Raw genomic sequence first — 25,434 nt, 5'->3', positions numbered from 1 at the left:
TATGAAATTGTTTCTAAAAAGGCAATCCAGGACGGCTGTAGTCCAATTATTTGAATGTGTTATAGAACGCAGTCAGTTTTAGTGCTAAAATGCCTATATAAATACTATTGGGTGCCTCTGTTACAGACAAAAAGTAGACTTGTGTTAGCGTTCTACCATTTAAGTTAAGTACCAATGTGTAATCAAGTGTAATCAACCAATGGAAAGCTCAGGGGTTTGCGGCTCACTCGTGATTCCACTTGTTCAATTAGATGAATTTCCTTCACCAGTATTGTGGAAGTTAAAAGTGACACCTCACAGCAAGAAGAGGGTGTCTGATTCCCGGTCAGGGCCTTGGTTACGTGGAGTTTGCATGAGTTGGTAAATATTCGTCAGTAAATATTCCCTCAGTCACTCCAGCATCCTCCCACAGTCCACAGACATTCACATTAGGCTAAGTGGTTTTACTAAATTGCCAGCAGATGTAAACGATTGTTCCTCTATCCTGTAATTTCGCTCTGCGACGGCCGTGCTTCCGTTTACGCAGGATAAGTGGTGCTAGATAATGGGCGGTTAACACAGTTAAGTGACACACGAAGTTGGCATTGATACCAGTAAAGGTAGAATCACATTTTCGTTATCCGTCAGCGCTCTTGACTGCTTCCTTTGCTTCAGCCAAGTTAAAAACAACCAGACTTAGCAATGGAGGATTTTTGAAAAACAGCACCCTGTGTTTACCGAGAGGCTTTTTCTTCTGTCATCACTTCATTTCAAACTAATCTGCTCACTCAGTTAACTGAAGCCCCCAATGATGTCTGCAGTTAGTGGTTCTTGTGCCTCTAATGGCGCCTAACTGCTTTAGCTTCAGCAGCACCAGAGGCTCCATCACACTGCCGACTAATGTGAACACGCAACCATGCGTGCAGGTTACAGTACTGCGTGTGTACGTGTTCGCATCCACGTGTTCGCTCATGCGTGTTACAGCTGAGCATTCCAGTGCAAGGTCTGGTAATTGTGTTTTTTGGAAGATGGTTTCCATCCAAAACCGACGCCCAAATATCTCCCAAACCCAAATGGGAATCCTTTGCGGTGTTATTCCCAGCGTGATTCTGATGAGGCTTGCGGCTGAGCTGCAGCATGTTGGCGCTGGAGCGATGTGAGGGTATCAGACTTTCAATTAGCTCGGTGGCTGAATGACTGTCTTTGGCAACGGCAGTCAATGAATACAAGAGACCAACTTTAACAACCTTCACAGGAAGCATGAGAAAAAGAACAGGAGAGGCAATCATTGAATGTATAGTTAATAAATGTGGAATTGCTTAACGATTGTTGCCACTAATTAAACTTTCGCCAACCAGGTTCTGCATTAATACATGATTCTACCTCGCGCAGCCATTTTTCAAAGTGGTTTCTGCGCGTAAAGAAGAAATATGACTAGAACCTCGCAGCTTTTTCAGCTGACTGCAGTGCTGCATTTACTATATTTTATCAGGCAGAAAGGACACTGGGTGGGAAATTCAACTTCTTTCAAGGTTCAAGGTTCAGGGTACTTTCATCATCCCCGAGTGACAATTTGTTGTACAGCCAGCAGAAAAACCTGGGAAAACAGCCAGGACACTCTCATTTTTCCCTCTTGAGTTTATGTTTCAGCTTTCCCCTGTGAACCCAATTCCCTCCAAAAATGTCCAGAAGAATTATTGCGGGTGCCACATCTCAGAGCCCATTGTTCTTGAAATTACTGATGGGTGAACAAAGTGTGTCTTTCCACATAGTGCATGACTTTTCTGTTGCAATGAGCTTAATCTTTCACTTAAATTAGTACAATAATAAAGAGGTAAACCAGTGCTCCCAGGACCTCTCTGTAAATGAGGCTGCCCTGCTTGTGTGTTGTTTTCCCCGAGGTCAGCACTGGTCCATGTTCACCGGGTTCTGTGTAGTGAGGATATTAATTTTGACACCTAAGGACAAGGCTGTCAACTCCTCCTGAAAGGTCCTGTGGGGTCGTCGCTGTCCTGATGTAAGTGGAAGCTGTGGCCATGTTCACCGACAAGTGTCCACATTGTCCTCTGGAGTTCAGGGAGAAGCCTAAATTAAAGCCAGACTGCCTCCATCATCCATCAGGTCTCCAGCATAGACAGAAAGCCTGATGCAATGGTGAGCATCATCATTAAAAAAAAATATATATATGGAAGAGTTTGGAAAGTTTTAGACATGATCAGCAGATCAAAAGGACTATATAGAGTCACATGCCTCCGGATCCCCACCCGCATGTGTGCTGCTGCTACCCAGCGCAGCACTGATTGAACATTGTCTTGCACCTTTCATCAGCTGAATGGATGATAAAAGCTTTAGCGTTCACATAAGTGTATCCAATAGGCATTTAGTTGAAAAGGACTGATTACCCCCCCACCCCAACCCCCCCGCTCCGATTTGAAACATCCTCACCGAGGCTGGTTATGATGTGACCTCATGTTGGTCATATATATTTCATCAGCGTGGGTGGAAAACTGCCATCACGGAGATTGTGTTTTTTCCTTCAGTGGTCCCTGAAATTGGTTCATAAATGCAAAGTACTTCAATCTTTTGTTCTGTGGCTAATATCCTGAGTTTCTTCTCAGGGCTCATCATCTTAGCCTGCTCTGTCTCTTTGTTACAGATGGTGACTGAAATGGAAATTGCGACCTAGATTTGAATCTTAAGGGTCTGTTCCAGCTTCTTGGTAGAGTCTGTGAACAGTCAGTCCTGGGATATAATCAACCCTGCCCGGCCACACAGAAGGGACTGTGACCTTATTAGCATCATTCCCTCTCAGCAGTGGAAGCACGAGTATGATGAACAGACAAACCGACACTGACCTGAAGAGTTTAGGTGTACTGGGGAGCCGGTTCCTGTTCTATATGAAGGGTTCACCAGGAGGGTCTAGGCCCGGTCCTCAGGGACCCCGATCGAGCCGGGATTTCTGTCCTGACGAGTACAAAATGCAATGTTGGATGCCTGGTGAAGCAGGTCTGCCCGGTAAGAGAGAAATCCCAACTGGAATCGGGCCGTTGAGGACGGGTCTGGACACCCAGTCAGGATAACATATCTGAACCAGGTCACATTTTCACTAGCTTTTCCACTGTAGTATTGTGAAGGCACGCACACAAACAAGGACGTGTCTGCCTGTCTCAGTAATCCGTACCCAACACCCAACATCAGAGCAGATACTGTTCCGAGCAAAAACAGGATTTTGTTGGCAGTGCATCTTTGCAGCTTGTTATACAAACCATATCGGGTTTTTTTTTAAAGAGCACAGTAGTGAAACCTGAGGGATGGCAGCAATTTAGCCTCAAAATTATAACCACTCCCCTCTCAGACAGGTTCAACCTAACAACCTGACTAAGTTTCATAGATCTCTTGTCTCTACCTGAAAGGAAATGTTCTAAATCCTGACCCGGAAGTCAAGCAGCAAGTAAAAGGGAAATAAATCCTTAACGGAAGCCGACTGGAGTTCTTCAGTGGACGGATAAAGAGAACCCACTTCAGTTGCCTTGCTAACAAATTATAGCCAAGCTACTGCTGTAGCCGCCTGACTGACCTTTGTCTGCCATCAATACTCTGGTACTGAGGTCACATGACCACAGGTACCAGCTGATTGTAGTAGAACTTCCACGCAAGCTGAATTTTTTGGCATATTTGATAGACTTCAAAGGGTGATCACCTATTTGGAGTGTTCCTTGAACATTTCAGGCAGCATAAACTGACTGGTTGGTCATAACAATATCAACCAAGATAAAAGAACCACCTCTGAATGCCTTCCACTGATATGTTTGCTGCTCTGTCTGCGTGAATGTGCCCTTTCTGTTGTCTGATGTGCTCAACACACCATCCCGCCGCTGTGGCATTTCAAATCTGAACCACGATCTTAAGTTGCTTAAGCCGTTTCTGCAACGACCTACATCCTGATTTAACATCTCCATGAAGCCTCTGCAAATGTCGCCACGGCAAAGGTGGTGGCGTTGACAAGACTGTTCATCCAGAAATCTGATCGGCGTCCGGATTTCTCTGCACCGCTGTTACCCACTTCCCAAACTTCAGTGGTGACTATGCAACCTTTGTCATTATTGTTTCAAATGAAAATAGTTTCAGCTATTTCTTCATCTCTGTATTGTCTCTGTAAAATGGAACCCAGACAAGCCAGACCTTTGATGTCTCTGCCTGCGAGGTTCTGGCCTTAATGAAACCATATTGCACTGTCTCAGCACCATATATCGAGGGTGACAGAACACAATGCTAATTCTCACTCTTGCCGGCTTCCACTGGTTTCCAGAGCTGCTGGTGCTTCTTGCTTCCCACAGGAGTTGCAGGCACTTGCTCACAAAGCCAAACAGCTTTCAGGCCCATCAATTATTTAGTGCCTGATGCCTTCAGGAAACTTCTGAAAAATTATGATGATGGCTGCAATCAGGAGAGAGGAAATGTAAATTTATAAGCCCCGGATTTTAGTTTTTAATAATAGTTTTAATATCTCTTTATCAGCAGTTAGGAGCAGAGCCGATAAAAGGCTGCCACTGTGTTTTTGCTGAACGCCGTATTTAAAATGGCACGAATAAGACAATCAGGAAGAAGCACTTTGATAGTTGGAGAAAGGATTTCAAAGGATCGCAAAGTCACTGTAGGTCGTCCGTGTGTGGTGCTGAAATTTCCCTCATCATTTTTTCTTTCTCTTGTCTGAATATTTTAAGGCTCCTGTTTAGTTCATCAGGGGGCAAAACAACCACCCTATTTAAAACTTAAACAAACAAAAGAGAACATGTGCTGTTGCTGATTGGGCTGAAACACTCTGTGTTGCATTTTATTGTGTTACTGAGGTAAAACAGAAGAATGTGCAATGCAACACAAAGGAATGAGCGCCCGCTCTGAAGACAACGTGAGGGTCAGTGGCCACATAGATGCAGAAGTGAGGTGATAATCAGGTTTTCTAGTGGGTCGTCTGCAGGGAAGAGGGGGTAATATGGGCAGGCATGTGTCTAATTCCACTGTGGTGACTTCTGCTGACCTCGGCACACTCTAGATTTCATCCCACTTGCATCTCATTCGACCTCATCTCTGTGTTCTCCTCATCCCCCTTCACCACCCAAACACCGTTTCAGGAGGATTCAGTTTGTCTATTTATGACAACGAAGCAAATCCATTAAAAAAAGAAGACAATGCAAACATTTTGCTTTAATATGTTCCCACAAGGCTGTGATTAAAAACATACAGAGAACAATATGTTTTGTAGAGGTTACAGCTCATAATAAGCAGAAATGCAATAATTATCTGTTAAAAATTCATGTGGCTCTTTGACTTTTCCATCCGCGTTCCCACAGGCTCATATCTTTTCAGGGTAAACACACCAGAAACCTCATTATTTCAAAATCCTAGCAAAATGATGCAAAAATGACAGGTAGGAGGGTTTGGTTTGTTTGAATATGAATTACTGTTTTTTTTTCCCTCTGCACTTGTCAGATATGTGGACATTAATTGTAAAGTGTTTTAGCATAAAGTGTGTGTCGCTCTAAGATGCAATTTCAAGCATGCTAATCTTTACAAGAGAAAGTTTCAGATATCAATAAGCTGAAATTAAATGTGCAAGTGGCTGGTGCTCATACCAACTCACTCATGCTGTTGTGCGAAGACACTAAGTACACTTAGTTTGACTGGGAACAGAGCTGGGTATTTCCCCCTGTCTGCACACACCTACCTGCAAATACACAGCCTCCCTGTGACTGTCAGAATCGTTTTGTCAACCTTAATGGATATAAACTTCAGAAGCTGCAAACGGATGTGGACAAGCCATTAAACGTGAAACAGCCCATGTGCCGGTAAATTAAAGCTCCAATATCGTCGTGGAAAAAGAGACGGAGAGATGGATGGACGGATGTTTTGGGAACACATTATATAACGTCCAGGCTATGCACTGTACGTTTTATTCTTCCAGGGAATGTGCTTACTCCGTGACAGAGTGGATGACACAGGCTTCCTGACATTCCAAATGTTTCAGATGCGTCTGTTCCGTGCAATGACACAAGTGTGTCCTTACAGAACTCTTTTGCTGTGTTGCAGAGTGAATGTGTGCAGAGCCGCCTCAGCTGTCCTGGCCAGAAGCAGACATGCTCCCTGCATCCCTTTCCTGTGCGGTAAGTTAATCCTTCTGTCTCTATTAGCATAAATACATTTCCCCCTCAGGCAGGGAGAGCAGGGCTTTATGTATGATTTGTTACATGTTTTGCACCATATTTTTGCTATTACCCCGGTCATTTACTGTCAGATATTTATCTCCACAGCATTTTGCATAACATAAAACAGAGTCAATAGAGCCTATTTTTAAATCACTTATATTTTGTTGTTTTTCGATACCTATTTGAATGAGAGGTAATTTGCTTTCTGTGGGAACTGTGACGTGGTTAAACGATTGTCTGGCATCCACACATGGTTTTATATTCCCTTTTGAAGATGATAATTATGCAAACTCACCTGCAGGTGCAATGAATTGGTGGGTTGGCTTTATAAAGTAGGCCATCTGTACACAGTGTTCTTTTCACATCCAGAGGAACTGGCTGCCGTCTTTAACGCACTAGACTGTATACTGCCTGAATGTTCTAACTTAATTCCCCCATTTGTTTAAGGCCACACAAGAAAACATACACAGATAGAGGCAGCTGTTTCTCAGTTGGTCCTCATAAACGCCAGGAACGTGGAAAATGTGCTCTTTGAACCACTGAATGCAATGGAGACGTGAAGTGTTGCTCTTGATATTGTTTCTGTGGTTGCTCTGATCACATGCGAACAACTTCAGAAAGGAATCCATCGAGTCCGTCCCTTCCACCTTTGCATATGTTCTCTGCAGTGTTTAATTAAAACGTACATGTCCCCTGAGAGGGACCTTTTGTGTTCTCGACAATCAAAACAGAAGTTTGATGATAGGAGCTTGTTATGGCCTTGTAGTTTTGAAGGAATACACCTTGAATATATATGAACCTGACATCAAAGCAGACATTTGAAGTGTAGAGGCGTTATTCTTTATTTGATTTCATTTTTATTGGTAATCCTCTTACATAGATTCAGCATGTTGATACTGAACCTCGTTATGCTGAGAGAACAGTCATTTCTTAAATGGCTCTGAAAACACTGTAAGTTACGTAAATTAACCCGAGCGTTCTCATTTTGAAAGCCAACCTCAGCCTCTTTTCCTTTAATGAAATAGTAAATCAAGAGCTAATTAAAATAAGCCAGTAAAACCAGCGCAAACTGACACTTTTTGATTAAGGTCAATATCGTCCTTACATTCACTTTGTTGATCTTTCGGATCGGATCACGAATGCCCATAAAACAGGCTGATGGATTCCTGATGATTTTCAAAGCTATGTGATGCCTTTTCTAACACAAACGCCATGGCGATGTAGGACTGTCCCAGTCTGTGGATGACATTTCCTACCACATTCCGTTGCCCTCGATGTTCTGTGCGCTCGGAAGTCCGGAAGGTTGATTTTTCTTTGAGGTGGCTTTAATGAAGCCCAGGGTGCACGCGCAATGCCAGCTGCAAGTTGATTGATCAGAAAGAAAAGGTCTGCACAACAGTGAAGGCAGCGCCGGAATAAGACGCCCTGCAAGACCCTGTGATTTCACTTCATTTGAAATGTCCGTAATGAGATCAGATATAACTGGTAGAGTTTTTAAAGATGTTATAAATGCGCAGCATCTTGCTTCCTGATCTAATCCTGAGTGTTCTCCGTTAGAGGGTACTACCACCAGGAGTCTGGTAGTAACTGCGGATCAGACTGATCGAGGTCAGAAAGTCTTTAAGAGAACTGACAGCTGCACCACAGGATGACATGGAGGAAAGGTGTGAAAACGGTACAGCTCATAGGTCGCAGGAAATGACGCTTGGACAAAACGTTTCCCTGTAAAGGGCGTAAGGCAGGTTATTATTGATCTGCCAGGGTCACACGGATGCTTACACAGTACCCCCTTTCAATGCCTCATCCTCCAATGCCATCTCCTTCCTGTTGTGTTAGAGGAGAATTTATGGAAGGAGATTAATGCATCACCCCAAAGCTGGAGTAGAAACAGCAGAGCCCATGTGATGATGATGAGGACGTGGTGGCGGTGAGCGTCATCAACGCAGCAGATAATGCAGTATTGTTGCAATGTTTACAATGAGGCACTGAGAGGCCAATGAGCAGAATTTCTGTCATTGCTGTATCACTTATCAGAGAAAATCCAAATATATCTGTTCATCAGGGAGACAGAGCAACTCACACCGCATCGATTATTTTGTTAAAAGTAAAAATTGATAGTTAGCAAGTCATTGTTGTCACTAATGTGATGCTTTTCATTCTGGCTGCTTCAGTCCTGCTTCCTACATCGTTCTAACAACATATAATTTTTTTTTTCTGATCTCACTACAAGTGTGCTTTTTTTCCACGGTGACAGTCCAATAAAGGGGCTTTGACAGCGAGGACAAGGAGCGTCTGACATTTGACTGACATTGTTCAGTGTTCCCGGAAGAAGACAGGAATTTGTATATTGGGCGTTACTACAAAGAAGAAGGATTGTGTTGGAGCTGTATTCGAGTTTGAGCTGTTCAAAGCTGTTGGAAGGTGCAACCGTATGGTGTGAACACTGATATATTGCATCCTCACGCATATGCAGAGTGCCATCGCTGAACTAATTTCGAGTGAGAAAACTCCAACAGGCTCCACAATAATCGACCCACCGTGTGGAGTCTTTTCTATAGGATTGCAGATTCAGTGTATTCGTGCAATTGCCTTGTCTATACAACAAAAAGCTTACTCTAATTAACAAGATCCTATCTTATCTCGCCACTATGTAGCCTTTCCATTCATTAGATTTCCTTTCCATTGTGTCCTAGAGCCACACGATGGCTGTGACGTCCAGCCTTTCAGTCCCCAACATTCAACATATACCTGTTCTGTCACTAAAAAATTCTTATATTTATCCAATAATTACTACAAATATATAAAAAAGAAACATATCCATTCACTACATGTATGCATGGATCACGGCAACTCTAAGTCGTTCCATTTAGCAAGTTTGGTTCATCCGACTCGCCCGTCTGCCCCCTCTGCTGCCTTTGGCTCGACATCCTGTGCGGTTTGATGTTTTAACAAGAGTGGAAACAGTTCACTCAATGAACTCTACACTATCGAGCAGAGACTCCTTAAGTAAGATGTAAGGGCATCTCAGTCAACCGTCTAACTTCTCCGTCTCTGAAGCCATCGCTCTGTGTCTCATTTCCCCCAGTATTGATGTAGTTAAATGAGCTTCCCTGATGCCTGAAGGGAGTGGATCCCATATAGATTACTCTGAGAATCTTGGGACACAGTTGAGTGGCACACCTCGACAGTTTTAGGTTGCACTTTGTAAAAGTTGTAGAAGTGGGCGGCACCGTGCGAGACAGACCACTTTTCTTTTCCCCCATCAGCACTTTTTGAATTTTCATAGTTTGGTAGTAAAAAAGGAAGAGCGGTGGATGGGTGTGGATTCACCACAGAGAAGAGGTAAAAAATGGGAACAATAGAAGAATCAATAATGTTATCTGCAAGATGGCCACGCTGTGAAGTGAAATGGATAGAGAGCGCCTGGATGAAATGGACTGGAGACTCACTACAACCTGAAAGAAACTGTGTGGTCCTGCCTTAAATGCTGTGGACCTCTCCTAAATCACTTCCCCCACCCACCCCATTATATTTATGAACAGAACCTGCCGTCTTTAGTGAGTCAAAAGTGTCTTTGCGGCTTCGACGGCCCCTTGTGATGGGTGCTACTGTATATTGAACCACCCTGCTTCAAGAGAAGCCCCCAGCAGATAAATCTAATGTTTTGGATATGCCAGCGCAAAGTCAAACAGCTCACACTGATAAAAATGTGTGTGTGTGTGTGTGTGTGTGTGTGTGTGTGTTTTGTTAGGCCCAAACAAATCCCAACCAAAGGTGATTCTAGAGTCTCCAGAGTCAAATTCAGATCTAAACGCCTGACCCCGACCACCAGCCGATGACATTCCACACCAGCAGGGGGCAGCGATTTGCGCACGTCACCCATGAAGAAAGATCAATCTAACTAGAAAAAAAAAAGATGGAGTAACAGTTTGACCTGGTCTGCAACTCCTACTAAATTCAATTAAAACCACCTAAATTCATCAGCGGCAGTCAGACAGAAGCACAATCTTAAGGAAACATAATGGTCTTGCCAGCAGGATAAGGAGCAGGAGTGATTACAGAAGAGACTTAAGAAGTGCTCAGCTATAGAAGCTGGAGGAGTGTTGCGGAGTGTAGGCAGCTGCTGCAGTAATTACCAAAGCTTCTTGTGGTTAAGGGGGCTCTGACCACCGGCGTTCCGCGCTTAAAAGAATGATAAAAACTCCTCTTTTAAAAAAATCTGACTATGATTAACATCAGCAATTATCTGCAGAATTTACCCCCCTTTTCTATCACATTTTTTTAAATAAAATGAGAAATTAATCACATATAAAGTATGGCTGAACTGAAGCCCCTTGAAATATATTCTCGCTGTACAGTGAATAACAGTGACTATTCTGTGGCTTTTTAGCTATTTATTCTGCCTCGTTACCTTTTCATCTGTTTTTGAGATGCAAAAATTCACTATAAAATATTTTGGGATGATTCATCCGTGCTGCAGCTGTGATGGAGAAAAAATGGGTGATAATTTATGTGTTTTCCACGTGCCCAACCTGACATTTGTGGAGGTCTAAAAATCAGCTCTGGGCGGCATTTTGTCTGTCATTTAAGGTTGAGCTAATGAACTTACCGCTCAACACCCAGAGAATTTGTTGATTTTTACCTACATGGAATGTTTGAAAGGTGGCAGAGGGATGTAAAATACACATTAATGAGCGTATCATGCAGCCACCAGCTAATTAAAATGACACATTTGGGGCCTCATTTGGTGATGGAGTCAGCAGTAATGGCCTCCCAGCAATTTGAGTGTCCATGTTATTCTGAATTACATTAGGCCAGTCCCTGTGGAAAATCTTCCTGGAGCCGCATCAGAAACTGGAAGCCAAAAAAATACCTTGTTGCTTTTTGCAGTTTTTCGCAGAGGGAACTAAGATAGCGGCCGTTGTCGTGGCGAGGCCAGAAGCCTTTTATCTGCTCCCGTGTGGCCTCACCTGAAACATTTCAGACCAAGCCCGCATCTTTGAAGCTACACGGTGACAGTGGCGGCATCGTTAGTTGGCCTTCTGTTGTACATCTCCGCTTGTGAAGACCTCTACCCCCACTTTCGCAACGGAAAGCGTCACCATCCCACAATAAGTTTTGAAACGACCGACTTGTTTTAAGGTGACTGGGTTTGTTTTTCCCCAGACATTTTTAAAATTCAATTTCCTCAAGCAAATCAAATTTGAAAAAAAAAACCCAAAACATCACAATACCATGATGATTGAACACCGCAGAGTCCCGCCTCCGAACCGCGTAGACGTTTACACCTCTTCTTACATGGAATGGACGGGCAAATCAATTCATCTTGTTGCATTTTAGACACGTAATCCCACTCAAGGTGTGTTTGCCGCACTCAGAGTTTAATGCATTTATCATTTTGAAAGGCGCTGCGGGATCTGTATAATTTTGAAAACACACTTGCTGGAGCCACCTAGAAAGTTTATGCATTATAAATGCATCTGGAGGTGCAGGAACACTGAAGAATGCAGCTCCTTGAATCGATGTAACTGAATCTCCCACTCCATTAAAATCCTGCTCTCTTAATGCCCTTCCCCAGACCCCAAACACTGTTCAGTTCGCTGATGCTACCGGTTCATCTTAGAATGAATCCCCATTTCCTGATGGTACATCAGCCCCTCATCAAGACAAGTAACAAGATTAAACAACTAAGCAGCCTTCTTTCTGAATGAGTATTAAAGTACTGGTCCCAATAGGTCCTCTACTCCATAGCAATATCAATAGTCTTTGCAGCATGTACACTGGAGGGTGCACGTGATTTTTTTACATCTTCAATAAGTCGTCGTTAGAATCTGGGAAATTTCACCGCTGCAGCCCCGATGCGGTCAATAACCATTTCAGTCTCGTTCATTCGGCTGCACCGCGGGCCGTGAAGAGCAACAGGAAGGCTTGGACCTTACTTATCGGCTCATCGCGTGATTCCATCTTCTCGGAACAGGAAGCGTGTGAGGTTGATTCCGATAATGAGATCGACACGGGCCCGGCACATTTGAGGTTCTAGACCCAGCGTTTCCATCCTTTAATGGTCACCGGGTGAATTTATTGATTGCTGAAGAAAGAAGCAAGAGCATTGGAGGCCTTAACCATCCTGATTGGGTCACTGAACGCCACGTTCAATCAGAATGCACTGGGAAGCTAGTGGCCCAGGAGGGTCTTAGCACCGAAATAAGGGTTTTATTTTCGCTCTCTTCTAGATGTTGAAATAAAGGTGAAGGTGATGAGGAGACGACCAGAAACCCTGTGCTAAAGCTAAAAAGCTTCTGAATGTGACAGCAGTAAATGATGGCTGACATCTTCCCACCTTCAGTTTTGTTGCCTTTCACACAATCACAAAGCCGCTCCGGACCATCCACATTCACTGCTTTTTGTCGTTAGCACTGGGCTTTTTTGAATGTACATATCCTTGAACGCCTCAATCAGGCATTGTACTTATTATAGGGATAGCAGCGGCTACTCTGTGTTATTAGGAAAACTAGACGCACAGGCTTTCACTCATGCTCCTATTGATCGCAAAGGCCATCATTTACTTTTATCCCAAAGCAAGCCTTTCAGTCCATTACGCTCCGCTCGCGGCTCGGTGGCCATCAGCACTGTCGTTGAACATAACACCTACATCATCATTAGGCCGGGCAGCCAAATCAAAGGACATAGATTATATGTTCTGTCCATCGCCTTCACAGCACCTTTGAGATGATTTTTGTAAAATTTATATTCTTAGCGAGGCTAAACACAACACCGTGACAGGAACTCGCCACAGTGTGTTTGATTAGCTCGGACCTTGTCCTCAAGTGAGGATTGTTTTTTTAAATGATAGATTTATGAATAAAAGTGCAGTTTTTCAATGTGTGTTACAGTGTTAATATACTGTATCAGTAAATACTTATCAAACATTAATGTTTAGGGCGGAGGAACCGGGGACATATGTGAGTAAGAGTGAAATCTGTTCAGTATATTTAATATATTTAAGGTAGAGACTTGTCACATCGGATTATTGTCATGTTAGGTGCTCCGAGCTGAAATTCAGGATGCAGTTGGCGGTAGCCTCTGAGCCAAGGTAGCCAATGAGAGCGAGCAGGTCGGGGAGCAGCAGTCGGACGCTACGTATTGGCTACGTATCACTCCCTCCATGGCCAGCTGATGGCCACAGTCTTCCTTGGCGTCCACCTTCTTCTGAAATCATGCTAAATTGCATGTGTTTATGTGAGATCGTGTATCTCCGAGCTGCAGACGCGTGGTTCTGCGATCTGGTTGAAGAGTCGCGAGTTCTCTCCGAGGCTCAGAACGTTAAATCCAGTTTGAACTGCTCCATCTGTGGTCTCTCTCAAATGGCTTTTACCATTTGTGGGTTGCCAGTCTAACTTTGTTTAAAGACTATTCCCCGCACTCCGGATGATGACATTTTGACTAGAATTGCAGCGCGCGACTTCACTTAATGTACCGTCTAAGACTTTCAGTGGTTTCCTGCACCAATTATTTTCCTCCTCCAGCCAGGATGATAGATTCAAAAGGGCTTAGAGTCCTTCGTTGTCTCAATCAATTGAGTCTTGCTGTAGAGCACCTCTGCTGAAATGGCAGCTGAGAGCCTGAAGAGCAAAGCACTGACACATCAGGAAATAAATGAGGCTCCTCATCCAGATAGACTCAACTCCCATGTTTCATTCAGCAGCCTGAAAACATGCAGACACACAGTCACTCCAGGAAAGGTCAAGCTCACCAGATTGCAGTTTCTCACCGCTAATAATTACAACCTTTTGTCAAAATACACCAATGACGACAAAAAGGTTAAAGGTTTTTCTGCATTAATAAGAAATCCCTTAGTCCCTTCCCAAAACACAACCACGCACATATTTATTTTCTTTCTTGACAGATGCCGAAGAGGTTTAATGTACGTGCAGTGTGAGGCGATCCTTCAAATACTCTGGTGACTAATGAGCTGGGCTGGAAACAGACGGCCCGACGCTGCTGCCGATGTTTATGGCTGCTCACCAATATGCATCCAATTCATTGTCAATGGAAAATGGCCCAAAAGGGAGATGCTGAGTGCGGCTAAACTGTATTCACATGTCCTGTGCTGATGCTGAGTGTCGTCCTCATCAGCTCATCAGCAGGGTTCGCGGGTGGGGGAGGGGGCACAGATGTCTGGTTTCTTCATGTGTAATATGACAGAGAACATCTCTTTTACCTAAACAACATGTTTGAAACAAGAATCAGAATTAGATGTAAATTAAGAATGAGACATGAAGGAGGCAGGAATGACATTTGTAAAACAACATCTTTGTTCTTCATGATGCACGGCCCTCCAGCTTCTTCTTCGCTAATAACGGCCGTTTCCTTTTTTATCAAGCTGGAATTTAAAGTGATATAATTTTAGTCCATGTTATTTAACATTCTCCGGGGTGTTATCATACAGTTCATTTCCATCAGTAGATGATATAAATCCTGTTAACAGCTCCTCAGAGCCACACCTGAGCCTTTTTCTTTTGCCCAAATGTGGACGCCAAACATTGCTTCTTTGGTATTTTGAGTGTGATGCTCAAAGAAAACAAAAAGTTCTTTTTTGAAGAGAAAGGAACCACAAAAAGAGCAAGTCTAGTGAACAATACAGGAATTGATAAAAAAGCAATTGCCTTTGAAATAATAGGCCAGTCTTTGGTGGCAAGAACACAACAAAGAAATCGACTGGATCCAAATAAAATCTTCTATTTGTATCACCAGCTATGTGTTATTATAATATATATTATTAAACACGGTCTTTTATTAATTCTTTAACTAATAATTCTTCATCTATGACTTATCTGTTTATATTGGCAGATTTGAAATGACCCAACAGTACCTCTTTATATAGAGGCAATGCAGTATTTTCTGATTTCCAGCTTTATTTTAGAAATCACAAATCACAATCTCATTGTTCAGAAACCAGCATCATCACAGCCCACAAAGAAAGAAGGTCTTTGTCGATTTCTTCAGCCTGGTCGGATTTAATGTTGGTGACATTCAAGGAACTTAGCACGACCCCAATGTCATCAAACAGAGGGTGATAATTGGACTGCAGATACTAGGTCGATGCTAACAGTAGTGTGGCGAAACTATAGCATTTTAGGAACTAAAGGAACCACTCTCTCCATCCTGACGTTGTGACCTCATTGACATACAGGGCGGCCAGTGTGAGATCTTCTCTCTGGTACCAGGTCAGCGGTAACCATGCATTGTGTCAAAGGTGCTAGCTATGGCACAACTACGGCAAGTGAATCGAACTAGCTAGCTTGTCAATTAAATCTAATGAGGATGGGATATTGGAGAACTGGACTAACTAAGAACAAAAAAAACTGCCATAAAGGATAGAGGCACTTTTGAAATCTGCACTAGAACTATGACACTGGCTATAGTTGCACGTGTGCAGCACACGCTAAGGTAAATTTTGTATGTTTAGCATTTTTAATATCTTTTTGATGTCTCTGGTCTCTTTAAAAGAAGCTCATAAACAGTGTGGACACTCCTGTTGTATAGGCTTCAACTTCAGGTGCAGCACATAAAGGTAAATATGTGCAGACGGAACCCATCAGGGTAATTACATGAAAGGGAAAACTACAACAAGATGGGCGAAGGAAAGTAGAAAAGTGGACACTGATTAAAACTACAAAGCAAACAGAGCTCCTCCATCACACCACGAAGTAAACAGAAGAAACAGTTGAGACAGATGGGGAGTGCATACATCCTGGAGATTAGATCTCAGTCAGTGACTTACTGATTCTGGTTTAGTAACAGATTAGACGGATGAGTCAAGGCATTCTTCACCATGTAGGCTAACAAATGGAGGAGCTTTAAGTGCCTTTTTTAGGAGAGGTGATTTTTACCGTCTAACATTTATACCCAGATACAAGACAAATCATAGGTGCGCTTGTGAATTCATCTCAAAAAGTGACAGCAGCAAATGCACTTTAGTTTCAAATGGCAGTCCAAATAGCTGCTCTGAAAACACACCATCTAAAGACGCTGTCATTCATGTGTAAGGACTGTTGTGAAGCCTTTCTGCAGTGTTTCACTCACAAGTTGCTACTGTTGCTATTGAGTTCATTTTTTAACAACCGAGGTTTCATTCTAAATGTGTCCCCTGCACGTCTGTTTCCTCAAACACATCTGGTAATCTGGATAGCTCCATAAATCCTCACACATCTCTGCACTTTAACTACTGTATGTAGACTGGCTGGAGCATTAACAGCACAATGCAGAGGGGTATTTCCATAAGTCGTTTTGTCTGCGCTTCCATGAAATCCTTTTTAATCGTAGACAAACCCTCCTCAATGCTCCTCTGTACACCGTTTTCCACACTCAAACGTCCACCTGCAGAAAGAGTGAAGATGACGGGATTCTGCTTTACGTTTCCAAGCCAGACAAATTGGGCTAAGATAGCGCGGCGTTGGGAATGGAGAAGCTAATCAGTTTAGCAGAACACTTTGGATTATGCAGTCAAAGATGGGGTTGCTGTTCTAAGCACAATGCATGGCAGAGGAGAGTACATCTGCTGTAGGTTTCATTATCTCAGATATCCCCATTGTTCTTTCCCGAAGCTCGTCTTAGCCTTATTTATTAGCTCCTTGTTCGTAACTACAATTTCATTGTGATGGAGGATATGGACTCTATTTATAGAGCTGGTTTGCCGTTCTTTATTCTTTTTTGGGTTTCAGAGCTTAAGGACGCTTTGCCATGTGGTATACAGGGGCCAACAATCAAACCAACAACCTGCTTACCTCTGCAGCACTTGAGCTCCAGCCTCCCAGCGAGATCAAGCTAGCTGTGCCGCAGCATGTGCTGTCACATTAGAGTCGCGAATCACTTTGACTCGGGTGGATTGCATGACTACAGGCCAGCGGTTTTTAATTACCGCCTTTAACTAAATGTACTGCACAAAGAATTGCATGCCTGCATGTGGTAAACAGCATTAGTGAATAAAAGGGACACTTTTTTGTCATTACACAATAAAATGACTAGAATAATAAAGAACACAACACGCCGCAGCTTTGTCTACACAATAGAATCAAACTGAAGAAAAATTCAAGCAAAGTTGGAAAAGAAAGTTGATAAACTACAGTAATTATAACAGGAGAAATCTCGTATCATCCATTTGGAGCACAAACGTGTTTTAGTTGGTCTCGGTGAAGATTAAGGACAGATTAGAGCTCCATTGTGCAGCGTTCACAAATGTTTTGCGTCATGCACACACATCTCGCATGGCTTCCTGAGGAGAACAGATTAAGAACAAATCATCTGATCTCGCACTGGTGGCGCGTCTGCCGCGAAGACGTAACACAAAACAATCATTTATTTGTTCATTCGCACGTATCGGTGCACGCCGATGTGAATAACGGAGGTGATATTCATCAAAGGTGAGGCAAAAAGTCTCAGGGAGCGAGCGCTGCCACCTTGAGCTGCAGGCAACATCCATGTCGCTGACAAAGACCTTTCACCCCATTTTTAAGTTCTACTTCCTGCCTTAAAACCTGTTTAGAATGTTTCCAAAACCCAAATGACTGAATTTCGCCCAAATAAACAGTAGATGCTATTTTTTTTGGTGACTGCTGACCTTTGAGGTGGGTCGAGGCCTTAGTCTTCCTTGGGCCGTGCAGACCAAGGTCCAGACACTGTGGATGCTGAGTCAGCACTCTGTGCTGCGAGCAATAAACCTTTCCACGGGGAAGTGGCCGTGCAGCACGAGGCCAGAGGCGCACATATTCAACAGCTTTCAGACTGATTTATTTGCCTCCATCCTTTATCCCGTCTTCACCATTTAAAAGGGTTTCAAACTGCCAACAGTCCTGAAATGATCCTGTTTTTATCCCGCTGCTGACATGATCCAGATCCGCTATTTTCTGTAATTCCTTTGACATTTCTGTGACTTTTTAAACCAATGGTCTCGATTCAATATCATTTTCCTCTCTGTAAGAAAAACACCAGATTTTGCTATTGTATGTTCTATTTGAAGCGAGGCCGTGAGGATTTGAAGATCTGATTATTGACAAACATCAACTATATTATCTGTATATTAGTTGGGACGTCGCAGCCTCATTTTCCCACTGTCCCACACGGACCTGCAAATTTTCCAGGAATGGAATTGTTGTTTTAGGCCAGACGATGACCCCCCTGCTGACCTGCGTTTGTCTGACCTCTGACCTTGAGTCCCAGTGACAGAAAACATGTAAAAACTCATGATGGAGCATCTGAAATCAGGTCAGGATCTTTCAATGACTTTTCTTTGGCCATAGAGGCCACATTTCGATGCACATAGGATGTTTTATTGTGGTCGTAATGTGGGGAGTAAAGAAATTGAATAAGGACTGAAGAGAGCTGAGCCTTGTTGACAGTGTGCCCTTTTGTTTCTGGCGAGGACAGTTGCTAGATTGAACTGATCTGACGTCAGAGCCCGACCATTTATCTTGGTCAGTCATATCTGATCTGTGGCTGTCAGGAGCAGACAGGCTCCTCAGAGAAATAAACTGCTTGGAGAGTCGGCGAGGGGTCCCCCCCCCCCCCCCCCCCCCCCCCCCCCCCCCCCCACATAGGACCAGGCGGCCTTTTTTCCTTGCTCTGTACTAGCGAGTTTATTTCAGCAAGTTCATCAGCGAGACAAAAAAGAAATAATTAATACAGTAAATTAACAATCATGGAAAATGTGCATTATTAAAATTAATAGGCCCTTTTGTCCTGCTGATAATATTAATCAAGATGTTTCTTTACAATTCTCAATATAATTTCTCATGAATCATCATTATCCAACAAAGAAAGATTGAATTGACCGATTAAAGGTGAAATAAGCCACATTTATAGCCAGTTAACAATCATACATGCAAAAATCAAATGAAGAAGCTTAAAAAAAGAATGTTTTGTCAGCTGGAACTGATCAATCAATCGATCAATGAATCAATCAACCAGTCTTTATTTTCATACCATCTGTTCCAACCAAAATTGTCTTTACGTGCTTTCCAGAATTCCAGGGCCTGACCCCAAAAAGCAACAGTAGCAAGGAAAAACTCCCCTTTAACAGGAAGAAACCTTGAGCAGGACCCGGCTCATGTAGGGGGACCCTGTTGGATGGCTCGGTAGGGAGAGGAGAGGAGAGGAGAGGAGAGGAGAGGAGAGGAGAGGAGAGGAGAGGAGAGGAGAGGAGAGGAGAGGAGAGGAGAGGAGAGGAGAGAAAGAGGAAGAGGAGAGAAAGAGGGAGAGGAGAGGAGAGGAGAGGAGAGGAGAGGAGAGGAGAGGAGAGGAGAGGAGAGGAGAGGAGAGAATAGGCAGAGATCATAGAAATACAATAATTATAACAAAGTGCTGGTGTAGGAGTTGAGTGGGTCAGCGGGAACAGAGGTCAGTAGGTCAGCGTACGGGGGGCAGAAGCACTTTGATGCCCTGATGCATTTGGAAATATACCAACTGATCAGTTGAACTGTGTCTGCCGCTACCTGGGCCCTTCCTGAGCCGCAGCTGATAATCCTCAAGGGGTCCTCATTAAGTCTTTGCTCCAATTAAGCTGTGCTCATTTTGCTGCAACACAATTGCTCTGTTCCACAGCGCGCAAATCCTCCAACAGTGGATTATAGGCTGATCAGTGGGTGGGATGAAAATAGCAGCACCGGTGGTTGAGCAGCGAGCGTCAAAGCGCCGCAGCCAACATGCCTCAGAGTGTGCATTAAAGTATTTCAGTTCAAGAAAGAGCTATTAGAAGGCAACTCCTGATAAATTTGTCACAGAACATGCTCCAAGTGGCTGAAATGCTTGTTAGCAAACAGCTGTATTCGTAAAGTAGGGCTGGAATAACTGAAGGAAATGAAATAATGTTAATCTCCACGGTACTAATCCAGGGTCGAGACGTCTGCACGACCAGAACAATAATAGTTTAGCTTTCGCTACATATTTCGACCTTTCAGTAGATTCTCGGCACGCTGTTTGAACATAAATGATGTTGGCAGATGTTCTGAGGGGCGCTGTTGTCAGGAATAACATGCCAATGAAATGATGCGAGTGGGTTTGACCACCAAATCATTTACTTGACAGATTATGCAGCCTCACTTCACTCTCCCCCAGTCAATCTCCCAGTCAATCCAGTTCGGGCCATTTCTCTTGACGCAGGTCTTCGTCAATCTCCTCAGACCACAACGGTTTTAATGACTCCGCATCACAAACAGTAACCGGATCACAAATGTCTTACTGGTTGAATACCAGCCTCAAAGCCCAGAGATTCTGTCCAATCCCCAAAAAGGCAGCTGGTTTGTGTCTCCCCACCCAAATGCTGGTTTAATGAGCCGTTCTCTGGCAGCCATTTGTGCAGAAAACTGATCAATTTAACCAGGCAGGGATGAGGATGCCGCACATACGTCAGTCAGGAGTGACCTACCTCGCCACAATCATTTCATCCTCGGTCTGACATTTCCTTCAACGCCTTCTTTTCCTGGTTGGCCGGTCACCTGCGGTGGCTGAGTGGCTTTCAGTCGGGCAGCGGACTCTTCACGTCCACTCTCATTTGTGTTTCTTTGTTTCCTTCCAGACCTTCCAGACCCTTCAGTAAGTGACCTGTAAACAGGCAACTTCATTCCCTCGAAACAGCGCATGGCCATCTGACGTCAGGAAACCCAGCAGGTACGTCAACACAGGACCATAAGAACCTGCAGGTTTGGAAGCTGTTTTGATATTTTAAATATAACCTACTTGGTAATGTGGAAATTATCCCAACATGAATGTAAAGGAAGCCTTGAACATGTGATGTCGTCTTCAAACGAGGACCGACACACCACCAGTGAATTACAGGGGCATCAAGGTGGAGCTGGTCGTCTGAGCTAATCAGCCATGAAAAGCTGCTGCCTCTGCCCTGGAAAAGGTTGTGAGTCTGTTGGCGCCTTAACAGCAGTGTTTTGACAGAGTCTGTAGGGGTTCCTGTGTCATACACGGGGCCAGTGGCTCTGCTCCTGCATCACTGTGGCTCAACATCTTTGCATATAATGATGGCACCAAATTTGAGGATTTAAAAGAAAGAAAGCAAAGACAAAATCAAAACACAGTGCTTTTTTCTTCTTCAGATATCCTACCTACGACTGACAGCAGTTTATATATTACTGGTTATTTATTATTAAGTTGCTTTTCCATGTGTGACTATATGAAATTCAGCACGTTTTTTTTTTAAACATTTTAAAAATATAGCAAGCAATTCTGTCAAGTGCTGTCTTAATAATTGAGGTGAGGTGAAAACAGGAAATGCCTGATAGTTTGTTTTCCATTCCTAATTCCTAGAACTTTGTTGCCCTCGCTGGCTCGGGCAGGAGCACTGGAAGCACAGAGGATTCACCTCAGAGCCGTGAAACCTACAGTCTTAATCACCTTTATTATCCTACAGAGTTCATGTCACCAGGACATCTGTTCCAGCATTTAGGTCCCCTGATAGCGAAAGTCCAATTACCCCCTTATAATATATCACTGCAGATTAGGACAGTTTTATGCTCAACCTCCACTTAAACCTAATTTTCAGCATTAAACGTTCATACATCATATCGGGAGGTAGACGGGAGGGGAACTGAAATGGAGACATCAGTTACTGTACAATTAATCTGGTGATACTTGAGTAAATCAGAAGGTCAGTGTTCCTAATCTCTAACCCTCACAGTCAGTCAATAACCTCTTCCATTAATTGCGGAAGGTTAGATCAAGAAGGACAGAGCGTTAAAGTCTGATCCATATGCAGATCACGTCTATGCGTCGGCCCGAGGAAAGGCCGAAAAGAACGACAGCGACAATGAAAGTAATGATTCCTGCTGCTCTGCTTCATCTGCCAGGCTTGTCTTGTTTGAACAGGTACCACCTCAGTCCTTTTGTCAAGGAGAGAAGAAACTATTGAGTCACCGGCCTCCTGTCCCTACCTAAATGCTTAAAGGCATCAAAGTGACATTTTCTTTCAGGGCAGGGATGACACAGACTGATTTAAAGGGTGGCAGACACGTCTAACCAACACGTTCAAATGCCCGGCCTCAAATGCCAAAGCCTGCTGGTTCCTGATCAAGCATGATGCCTGCTTAGGGTTCTGACTATTTGTTTTCCCTGTCACTTTGCCAATAAAAGCAGCCAGGCAAGATGTGGCAAGGGAAAGCAGGACCGGTTGGATATTAACATGATCACATCAGGCAGGAGACGGTGCCGAACGACATGTAGAAGAGAACGTGTCTCTCTGAAGTCCCCTGCTGCCGACAGGCAAAACACAATTAGACTTTAGATTGTTTTTTTTCCCCTCTCTCCGCTATCCTTCGGCCCATCTGATTTCTGCTCTTGCCAGGCTATTCTCTTTCATCTCCTTCTTCCCCCTGTATTGTCATAACGTGGCGGACCATGAGTGCTCTCACATATCACTGGTACAGATTATCAGTGAAGTGGTGCTGCTTCAAATTGGGTCCCTTAATTTAGTCTCTCTACATTTATTCTGTGAATTACACTTTTGGGGGGAAAAGGCTGTGGAGAGGACAGATAAACATACTTTAGGTAGGAAAGAATTACAGAACCGAAGGAAGGAAGAATATTGTTGCATCTGGGTGTACCGCAGTCTTTTTTTCTCAAATATAAAGGCAAAACCATGTTTTTCTATTTCAACACAATTACAAATCACATGATGAGGTCATGATTATGATGATGCTGTGGATTTATACAATATTGCATTTTAAATCTGTGGACGGGGACTTTAATGATTGGGCACTCGATGTGGCTGTGTTGTTCAGCCACATCGAGTCACAACTTAAACGGAGACGCGAGGCGAAAGCTGAAGCAGGTGATGTGACACTGCAGCCTCAGCTCTTCTTCTTGTAATCCTGAGATGTCTCTGATGGAGCCCTCTCAGAGTTGGGACAACCAGTACCCCCAACATTCATAATGAAGACGGAGGTGGAGCATAATCGTTGCTGAGCTCCCGTTTGCAGATATGAAGATATAGAAATGCAGCAAATAGTTCAATAGCTGAGCGGTGGTAGCTCAGCCTGTTGGGAGAAGTGGAGGGTTCTCAGTTCAAGGCAGACAAAATAGGTGCTAGAACACCTTCAGAACGATGCCAAGGTACCCTTGAGCAAAGTCCCTAAACCACAATAGCTCATAAATGCACTGGGGACTCATCCAGGAGTATACCCTGCCTTCGCCCTTTGTGTACCGTCCCCAAGACCCAGAAAAGCATAAGGCAGTTATGAAGACGAGACAAGTTCAATAGATGTGCAATTGTTTTTGTCCCATTTTGAGCCAAACCTTTGCTGAAACAACATACTCTGTGTCTCTGTTGTCTTTACTTCTAATAACTGTGGAAATGGTCCCAGAGTTGCCTTTCAAATCAGTTTTTGGGCACGTGACTTATGAACCTTTATTAGTCCGTGGCCACACGTTACTGGAACAAATGTAAAGGCACGATTAAGCCATTAAAACTGCATCTGCCAGCCTAATTTATGTTTAATTTGCTGAGAACTCTGCCTCTATATTGGTACAGTGGATGTGACATTTTGATTAAGCTGGGCCTGTAAAAATGATTACCATGAAGGTCCTGGGGGCTACCGCTCATGTGACTGCAGACAACAGTCACCAGAGGTCCGTGCTGCTCACCAGAGGACCCCAGAAATCACAGTGACGTCACCCGTGGAGCAATGACGGGACTCAAATGTAGCTCGTTGGCGTGCCTTAAAAAAACGCGGCTTCATATCAGCGCAGCCAGAGTTACGTGGATTATACGGTCAACGTCGTTTGGTTCGTCTGTTAAAACACATTTTCAACGTTTGGCCCTTTTTTAACACTTGCAAATATTTAAAGTATTCCCTATTTAAAATACTGCCGTTGGCATAAACAAAGCCTGGGAACAGAACTCAGATTAATTTGACACACGGAACTCCAACATGAAACAGTGAACCAGACATAAATCCTGCATAATGGTGGCAGGGATTGCATGTGCTTAACTACATTACATCTGCCATCTATAAATCATTCCTCGCGAGGACATGGAATGTTGGCCATGTAGGAAGGTGCCACATCAGGGCTGAATGATAAATAGAAGTTATAAATGCAGTTTTGCAGTTAAACGACAAAGCCAGGTAATTGTCCTCAGAGGAGACACTCCGGGAGCGAGGGTAATACATGAAACTGAAAAATAAATGAATCTCCAACTTTCAGCATCTAGTCAGGCTGTGTCAGCAGCTTCCAAGTGGCGAGTACAACAATACTTGCCCCCGTACTGTGTATCTGAAGGATTAGGAAACACACTATCATAAATCCTCCACCTTACGTAACGTTACACTGAGCGTGTGTGGCTGCGGTGTGTCGTGCAGCAGCTCCAGATCTTAAAGCAAATTTACGGCTTCATCTTTGCCGGTTAATGTTTACCATAGGCTACTGTCTGCCTGTGTTTGTGGACGAGGTCTTAATGTTAGTGGGAGTCTGAGGAGCACCTTTGCCTGCGTCTGCACTGCCTTCTTCTCTTCTACGTTCACGCACGCCAGCTGGATGCTTCAGCAAGGATGCAGTATTGAACTAATGATGAACTGGGAGGCTTTAATATGTTTGCAGGCATTCTGTGCACAAACCTTTCAAATCACCGTTTGACTGGGGCATCGATTGGGATGTGGCGAGAGCAACACCGATAGAAGTGCGTTTTCTCCTGCAGAGAGGCAGACACCAGCATGGCGAAGTGTTCTCCTCGTTGTGACTGTGAACGTTGTCATGGATGGCTGACCTCCGCCGATCTCTGAAAATAGAGGCTTATTACTTTGTACACTTTAGGCTCTCTTGAAACTACTCCACAGCTGACTTAACTTATTTTTGGCATGTTTGCACTGCAAGCAGCTCCTTTTGCTAAATTCTTTTTTTAACGCCCCCGACACATTCAAGGCATCTGAAAACCTAGTATTCGTGTTGACTACCGAACATTAAAATGAGAGTAAACGTGTCAATTGGAGTGAAGCCCGTCCAAATGGCGAAAGACCTATGACTGCAGCAAAGGGCGGTAAGGAATTATCAATAACTCACAGGCTGGTATAAGAATAATGGAAACATTGTTAATCAACTCAGATTGAGAGAACCACACATCAATAATATTAATACAGTCTCTTTAAGAGCATGGCTTTATTATTCTTTCCCATTGTATCCTGACAAATAAGTGATCGTGAAAAGCTGTTTACCTGCTGCCGTTGACGTATTTATATGAAATATACATGAAATAAAA

General features: G+C 43.7%; 1 protein-coding gene across 6 annotated transcripts in view; it reads left to right on the top strand.

The window, feature by feature from the left end:
* The window catches only part of lingo2 (leucine rich repeat and Ig domain containing 2), a 127,926-nt gene that overhangs the window by 19,347 nt on the left and 83,145 nt on the right, over positions 1-25,434 (top strand). For 4 of the 6 annotated variants that reach the window (XM_029847574.1, XM_029847573.1, XM_029847571.1 and 1 more), the window contains 2 exons: positions 6,067-6,140; positions 20,755-20,846. The exons of 1 other annotated variant lie outside the window; for it this stretch is intronic. The gene's annotated coding sequence lies outside the window, so the exon portion shown is untranslated. Of the gene's footprint in view, positions 1-6,066; positions 6,141-20,754; positions 20,879-25,434 lie in introns of all 6 variants that reach the window. One more of the 6 variants, XM_029847572.1, reaches the window with a different exon arrangement.

Source organism: Takifugu rubripes, chromosome 14 (genome assembly GCF_901000725.2).
Source record: "Takifugu rubripes chromosome 14, fTakRub1.2, whole genome shotgun sequence".
NCBI classification, from domain to species: Eukaryota; Metazoa; Chordata; class Actinopteri; order Tetraodontiformes; family Tetraodontidae; genus Takifugu; species Takifugu rubripes.
The sequence above is the reverse complement of the archived record's forward strand: the minus strand, read 5'-3'. Positions and strand labels throughout refer to the sequence as shown.